General features: G+C 51.0%; 1 protein-coding gene across 2 annotated transcripts in view; it reads right to left on the reverse strand.

Moving 5' to 3' along the window:
* Nucleotides 1-8,042, reverse strand: part of AGPAT3 (1-acylglycerol-3-phosphate O-acyltransferase 3) — a 99,202-nt gene extending 91,160 nt beyond the window's left edge. Inside the window, exon 1 of one of the 2 annotated variants that reach the window (XM_087418010.1) lies at nucleotides 7,924-8,042. The gene's annotated coding sequence lies outside the window, so the exon portion shown is untranslated. The remainder of the gene's footprint in view (nucleotides 1-7,923) is intronic. The other variant, XM_087418009.1, reaches the window with a different exon arrangement.
* Nucleotides 8,043-8,517: the final 475 nt, after the last annotated feature.

Below are 8,517 nucleotides of genomic sequence, written 5' to 3' on the forward strand. Positions count from 1 at the left end.
TTTAAGCACAATATATGTATAGAAAAGTGCACACACCTTAAGTGCACTTAAACGCTTCACAAACTAACACACCGTGTAACCAACATCTGGATGAAGAAGGAAAGGGCTCCCAGTGTCCCAGACGCCCCTGCATGCACCCCCTGCCCCCCGCCCTGCTGGTGACACCCTCCTGACCCCTGGCAGCACGGCCTGGCTCTGCCTTTGTACTTCAGAGAAATGGAATCGAAGGTACGTACACTCCATGCCTCCCTCCTTCTGCTGGGCGTACCTGTAAGAGTCACACTTGCTGTTGCCTGTGGTGGTAGCTACTTCGCCTTCTTTCCCATTGTGTGAATACACACCACTTCTTTCTTCATTTTATTTGGAGACGGGTATTTAGAGCGCCTCCAGGGTTTGACCATCATGAATCGTGCTGCTATGAACATCCTGCTCCTGTGTCCTGATGAGCACACACTGGGGGCACACCTAGACGAGAAACGGCCTCTTCTGCAAACATGGCATGCCATCTCCAAAGTGCTGTTCCCATGCACATTCACTCCAGAGCTCAATTTGCTCTGCATCTTCGACAACACTTGGAGTGGGCAGGCCTTCGACATTTTAGCCACCCTCTTGGGGCAGGTCAGCATCTCACTGTGGCTGTATTTTTGCATCTCCACGATGACCAATGAAGGCAAGTCTTTAATATCCTCATCTCTTTATTTTTCTTTCTGTTTGTTTGCCTCCTCTGATCCTAGGAGGAGCAGTGGGAAGATTCAGAGCTAAGCAGTCTCTGTGTTTGTACCGACACCAGAAGGGCAAACGTCAGCAGCATTTCCTAAAATCAGGAACAAGATGAGCATGCCCCATCATGCTCCTCCAACACTGTCCTGAAGGCCCGGTCCAGGCAGGAAAACAGGAAGGAAAAATATTAAAGGAAGAAACAGAGCCATCACCATTCCCAGATGATTTGGATGTCTGTGCAGAGAATCCCCAAAATCTACAAATAAATTATAAGAAATAGAGATTGGCAAGGTGATTGGTGATAAAATCAGTACCCCAAATCAACTGCATTTCTGTTCAACACCAACAAGGAGTTAGAAATATTTCTTCAATAAAAAAATAAATTTACATAAAAATAAATAAATTTTAAAAACACCACTTATGAAAGCAACAAAACTAATAAGGATGCCTGGGAATAAATTTAATGGCAGAGTGTAAGATAGTATGTGGAATATTATAGAGCCTTAGTGAAAGCTATTCAGGAAGATCTACATTAATGGAGACATATGCCATGTTTACAGCAGGAAGACTTAATATCATAAAGACTAAAAATTCCCCCCAATTGATCTACAGAGTCAACGCAATTTCAGTCAAAATCCTGACAAAGTTTTTCATGAAACGTGACAAGTTGATTTTAACACTCACACAGACAAGCAACAAACAGGAACAGCCCGGTGCCCTAGACACCTCAGGTGAGGGATGTCCAGACAGCGGGTAGAGAGCTGGGCAGTTACGATGATGCGGGGCTGAGAGGCTGCCCATGCAGACACACTGGCCAGGGGGACAGAGAACCAAATGGAGAGAACCTGGACACATGGCTACAGTCGCACCACAGGTCAGCAGGGAAAAGGACCGAGTAGTTGAGGACTGGTGTGGGGACAACTGGTTCTCCATATGGGCACAGACAAGAACCAAGCCCCTACTTCCCCACACACAGTCAACTCTGCAGGGATGAAAGGCTGCAGTGTGGACAGCAAACTTTAAAATTTCTATTCTATAAGAAAATACAGGCTACATTAGTGACCCCAGGGTTGGGAAGGACCTCTTAGCAACACTAAAAAGGCATTACCCATAAAAAAGATGGATAAATTCTACATTAAATTAAGGATTTCTATTCACCAAAATAAAATAAAAAGGCCAGACATGACTGGGAAAAGATATCTGATACACACATTATGACAAAGGATTAATATCCTGAATACGTAAGAAAATATAGCATATAGATCTACAACTAAAGAATATATAAGAAAAAGACATAACCCAATAGGAAAACGGGTGAAGGAATTCACAGAGGAAGAAGAGTGTATGACTAACAGATATAAGAAGACACTCAGCTTCATCAAGCAGGAAACACAAATCCATGCTGCAATTAGACAACAACGTTTTGCATCCATTCTGTTTGCAAAAATTAATGACAATACCAAGGGCTGAAGAGCGTGTGGGTCACCTTACACACTGTCGGTGGCTGTGTAGCTTGGGACAATCGTTCTGGGAAGGAGCCCAGTCTCACGTGTAAATTCTAACGCACCCATACTCACCACCCAGGGTTCCACGTGGAGCACACTAGGGAGCACACATGTCTCTACACGTGAACCAAGAAACGTGGACACAGACATTCCATGGAAACAGATCAAGATCAGGAGTGCCTTCTGGCAAACGTATGGATGCATTTTCTCAACATTATTTTTCACATCTTCACGTAGATTTAGCAGGGCCTCCTGCACGCACTGAGAGACATAACAGGCTCCTTCGCTTCCCAACTGACACTATTCTCTTGGTGCCTTCTTCCCTTCTCCTCCACTCCATCCCAGAACCCATGGCCTGTCTCCAGCCCCCGAGCTGGAGACAGGATGGACAAGTCTGGTTTCCATCTGCACTTGAAGTCTTGGGTTTCTGTTATTCGTTTTTTGCTCCTCTTGCATGCATTTTGGAAGTGCCCATTTTGTTCTCATTTAATTAGCTCAGTTTTATTTCAAAAATCAAGCAAATATTTTAAACCAGAGTTTGTAAAAATAGTGGCCCACAGGCTGAATTCAGGCAGGAACATTTTTTGTTGCCTGCACAGTTTGTTAAAAATAAATAATTCCATATAAAAATCCAGATTTCTGGCTGGTTTTAGCAGACCAAACATGTAGCAACTCTGGTCCTGCCCCCACCTGGCGGTGTCCGCTGGGTGTCAGGCGAGCTGAGTGTGAGAGAAGAGGCACTCAGTCAGCACTCATGCGCGCACGGCCACCCGGCTCAGCCCCACACCTGCATTCACGGGCTCACACGCCTGCCTGGCCCCTGTTGGATCTGTGTTTACAAATTTCATGTGTAGCTTTGTTTACAAAAAAAGAAACATTGAGACCCAATTTCTTAAATTGGGTCTAATCACTAGAATTTAAAGAAAAGAAGTGACAGGTACAAAGCAGTCAGGGCTCCAGGAAAATGCCATGCTAGCCTGGAGCCAGACCTGAACTGCAGACACTTTCTAACCAACGTTCTAGAACGTAAGTTGTAGTCATACGTGCCCTGAGTTAGAGAAGTGACGTGCTGCCGTGTGTGCTCTGGCCTCTAGTCTCCATCTGGAAGCACTCTGGGTCTTTCTATCCCTGGACCCCTTCCCTTTTGTACACCAGCTCACTGCTGCTTACAGCTAAGGAACTCACAAAACAGCTCTAGGAGACTGCAGGGACCATGAGGCTTGCTCTACAGCTAAACCAAACCACCACCCGTGTCATGCGATTATTAACACGTGATTCTTAATTTAGGATTATTTTTACCGTGTTCTCCTGTTTTTGTGGATCGCCAAGTCACTAACCTGGTCTCTGAGGCCGTCACGGATCTTCACCACGCAGACCTCCTTTAAGAGAGCCTGCCACATGGTGAGTCTTGGGCTGCAGCACCGCTGGGCCCCCCACCCCAGCACAGGGAGAAGCCGAGGCCACACTCTGCCAGGCAGCTCAAGGGGGCACTCAGGCAGGGCCCAGCCCTTGGGGATGAGGGGATCCTGGCCTGAGGACCCCAAGGCTAAGACTCTCAGAGCTGCGTCTGAGGCCTGAGGCTCTTCCTCCCTAGTCCTCCACCCTTCCAGTCTCCTCTCACAGGGGTCAGACCAGCACGGCAGTCTGAGGGCTCTCTCCGCCTCCTGCCGCCCCCTCCCTGCAGCCTCCACAGTGTTTCTCCCCACAAACCTCCTGGCACTTTTCATCTTGGCCCCCTGCTTCCCATATATCCCAAACTGATGAGTCTTCATTTAACAAGTTGACTTCTGTCTTATTTTGGCAAGAATTGCTGCTATCAAACCATATTTTGCAAGGTATACCAATTGATCAGTTTTTCTCTGAACGTAAGGATTACATGTATCTTAACAGAAGGTACATTCATTTGTTCAATCACTCCAATTAGACCAGGACAATGGTCTAAGTTAGAAATCAATCTATGAAAAGCTCAACCCAGTCATCAGCACGTTCTGTATATGAAGAGTCAATAGCTCTCCATTTCACTCCCACCAAGTGTATGATGAAAGCTGAGAGCAAATGAATTTGCATGAACTGAGTTTCCTTTCTTCCCCATCCAACACCATATCTAGCATACATCTAGTGTTTCGGATGGGGATGGCTGATCCCCCAGTCCACCAAGTGTAAGCTTCTACAAGTGAAAAGTTTTAAAATGAATACTTCCATGAAGACAATCACTTCGTTTCCGTTTTAAAAAATGTAGATTTTCACATACTGAGTTTTCTGAGCATCAAGGTGGTTGGGACTCAAGCAGACCTTTGTTTGAAATCTGGGTTCACCACTTGCTACCTGAGCAGCCCTGGCGAGGCTCTCCCACCTCTGATTCTCCATCTGTGTAATGGGCAACACGCTGTCCTTACAGGGTTGTTTTGAGAATTAAACAACAAAACAAGCACATAAAACATCTCACAGAGGCGCAGTAATTGCAGCTGTTGTTATAAAGTCATAAGCAAAGCCTAAGTTACAAGGCAGGGGACACATTTAACGTCAGCGTATACTTATCAAGTTTTCAGGTCCGGAAATGGTGGGATGAAAAGAAAAAGAGCTGCCATCTCCAGAGCTCCAGAATTCAGCTCCCCGACCTGGTTTGCCACTATCCGGGAACACCGTCCCGGGGGGAACAAGAGATCCGGGTAAAGGTAGTTCCCCCCAGCAGCTTGTTAATAATGCTAGTGGTAAAATTCACTACTATTGATCTTTATCACGGATTTCATTCCCCACCCACTTTCAGAAAGGAATGGAGACGTCCACATTAATGATGCACGGCCACCCCGCGCGGCCTGGGGACAAGCCTCTCGGCTGCTGGCATGCTGCCCTCACCCTGAGCTTTAGTTTTTACCCTAGGTGATAAAAAGCGCTCTGGCCAGGTGGAGGAATCCTGCCTGTTACGTGTTGAAGGACACGTGTTTCTTTCCACTTGCTAACACTAACGTCTAAAATGTAGCTATCTGTGACCCTTCTAGCTATGCCTGGGAGAAGACGTGGCCAATTACACCACAGCATCAGGGCTGGTTAAAGCCTTCAGCCCTGCAGGGAGGACTTGGGCCAACTTTCCCATCCACACTGCTCCTCCACATCCCAAGAGAAACACGCAGATGCCGTCCAAGATCATCGCTGCTTCGGTCACTTGCACTTTGCTTCACAAAGATAATCAAAACACGCACAGCCAGGGCTGGGCAGCTAACTGAAAGTAGCCGTTTTATTTTGGAATCTAGAAAAAGTGTATCCACCAGAGTGATCTGGTCTGCCCATTTTTATCCATGCTTCCCATGGGTTCTGCTACACAGGGCTAGCTCCTGACGTGTGTAAAACGGTGGTTTGAGAAAACACGGCGGTGTAGTCGCCCGCTGAAGGTGAGGTCACAAATCGGGGTGGCCAGAATTTAAACTAAGATCCGTGGACTCCCATCTTCTCAGACCCATCAGTCTGCTGAAAGTCTGTAAATTTTTATCTCTGGTCAAATCAGAGACAGGAGGGAAATGTTGAAATTCTCATAAAAAGGGAAAATGAAAAGCAGAAGTGGTGTTTGACAAGAGCCAGATTTACTGGGGTTTTTTGGGAGGAGGGTCTGGTTAACTTGTCCAATCACCTTTCACCCCTGAAACACACACCTCCCACTGACTTTCAGCCTGACTTGACCTGGGAGACAGCAGAGGGAGGCTGACAGTGTAGACCAGGGCCCCGCGCTGTTAGCGGTTGGCCTCCCCTCACCACCAAAACCCACCTCTGGCAGAAGAAACGACTTCCTCTTCCACCCTCGTCTCCCTCTCTGGCCTTGTCAAAAGCTAATATTTTACTGTTACAAGTTGTGGCTGGTTGATATTTATAGAGCAAAGCAGTGGACGGGACTGGCTACATTGGCCTGTTTCCTTTTCAATGACTCGTGTAACTCAGATCTCCAGTTACTCCGTCCTCTCATTGAGAAATTCACGCTACAGTAAGGTTGGCCTGAGGTTGGTAAAACAATTGCTCAGGAATTTCATGGATTTTATTTCTGATTAACCAAAGAATGCTTGAGGTTTAAAGGAGTTGTTTCAAATTGTAAAGTGAAACGACTATGACTTAATCTATCCGCTTCATAATAATCGTGTGTGCAGGCGCAGGGAGCATCCGGGCAAGCTTCTAGAACCCACACTCTGGCAGTTCAAGTGTCCCTCCTGCATCTTCCTTTACCATCCTACACAACTTCAACCCTGCTCTCGAACATTATTCAGTAAGATTCAGACCTCTTGGCAGAGATGCCCGGGTAGGGCCCCACACAGGCTCCAGCCAAGCGCAACCACTCCGCACGCACATGAAGTTTGGTTCAGGACATTAAGGCACCTATACCTTCCAAGTTACGTCAATCCCACACCACTTTTTTTTTTGAACAATGTAATTAAGAAGTTTCCTAAGAGTGACCAAGAAATGGATACAGAAGTGAGTTGTAACAGTGGCTAACTGATGGCTAACTCTGAAACTTCAAGGGGGAGAGAAGGGGCACAGTCATGATCATCCGGGGAGCAGTAAGGAAATGATCCAATTAGAGAATGTTCAGAATCTGACTGAGACCCCTTATGAAGCTTTTAAACAGAAAACACGTTGATTAGCAATCCCTAAATGAGTATAATCAGCCTGCAGAGCTGCAATTTACATGTAGGGGCTCTTCCAGTTTAGATCCAGCAGCACTGTGCCCCATCGACACCAGAACACCGGTCACGGCCAGCCGCCAAGACACCAATCGCGAATTTGGGCTCTGCGATGATTTTCATTTTCAATATTGGTGGCCGCTTCCCATTCCGGTCTGTCTCAAGGCCAACAGCCCTTATTTCTCCTCCTCATAAGATCATATTTCCTACGAAAAGGAACCCAACTGCTCAAGCATTCTCTTAGACAGGACTTTTAATATTGTGCTTAAAAAAAAAAAGTCTGGGAGGCCATTTGTAAGAGCATTTTCCCTATTCCACTGAACTTCTCTCAAAGTTAAAAAAAAAAAAAAAAACCCAACACTGCACAATTTTTCAAGGTAGCTTCAACTGCTAATAGTCCTTTCCTGAGACCCTCGGGATGAGACGATCCAGGGTCCTCTGGGCCGCCCGGGGTGGCGGTGGTTCTCCTCCCAAATGGCTCATGGATCACTGGCCGACCCCATCAGCTGACTGGAACGGTGGAAATTCACTGCCGGCCTTTGGTCCCAACGCCAAAGTCAAAGCCGAGGGCTCCGCACAGCAGCCGGGCGGGCGCACCTGCCGCCCGCCCTCCGGGTCAGCAGCAAAAAGTGAAACTAACCCGCGGCTGCCGGGTCGCGGGCCCCGCGCGGGTCCCGGTCCCCTGCGCCCCCGAAGCCGGGGTGGGGGGGCGCGTCCGCACTGGAGCGGCGGGGCCCGAGCAGAGTCCGCGGGGAGGGGGTGTCGCGCCCTCCCTCGGCCCGGCCGCCGGTCCCCTCCCGGGCCGCCCCCTCCCCGCCGCCCCGGGCCCAGCACACCGGGCTGCAGCGGGCCGGGAAGCGGCCCGGGCCCCCGCCGGACAAGGCCCCGGGGAGGCCGGGAGGGTGACCGGGCCCGCGGCCCCCAGCCCCTCCTCCCGCAGGCCCGCGCCGGCCGAGCGCAGCCGGCCCACTGCGGCCGGGACCCGGGCCGACCCCGGGCGGCGGGGACCCGACCCGGGGCGCCGCGCCGCTCACCTGCACCGCCGCCACCTGCTCGTCCCCGCGCGCGGGGCGCCGGCGTCGCCTCCGGGCCGCTCCGGCCGCTGCGCTCCGGCCCTGGGCGGCCGGCCCTGCGTCGGGCCTCAGCGAGTGCGGCGCCCGCCGCCCCCGGCCCCCATCCCGCCCCGCCCGCCCGCCGCCCTCCGCCCTCGGCCCCGCCGCCCCGCCCCTTCCTGTGCGCGGCGATCCCCCAGTCCCGCGGGCGCGGGGGGCGGGCGACACGCGGGGGGGACGGGGACCCGTGGGGGACACGCGGGGGGGCGGGGGGACATGGAGGGGGACACGCGGGGGGGACGGGGACACGTGGGGACACGCGGGGGCGGGGGACATGGAGGGGGACACGCGGGGGACGGGGACACGTGGGGACACGCGGGGGCGGGGGACATGGAGGGGACACGCGAGGGGACGGGGACACGTGGGGACACGTGGGGACACGTGGGGGGACGGAGGGACATGGAGACACGCGGGGGGACAAGAGGACACGCGGGGGACACATGGGGAGAGGGAGACATGGGGACACGCAGAGGGGACGGGGACACGTGGGGGGACATGCGGGGATGACAGGGGGAC

Source organism: Ceratotherium simum, chromosome 27 (genome assembly GCF_057802395.1).
Source record: "Ceratotherium simum simum isolate JZ-2026a chromosome 27, ASM5780239v1, whole genome shotgun sequence".
Lineage (NCBI taxonomy): Eukaryota > Metazoa > Chordata > Mammalia > Perissodactyla > Rhinocerotidae > Ceratotherium > Ceratotherium simum.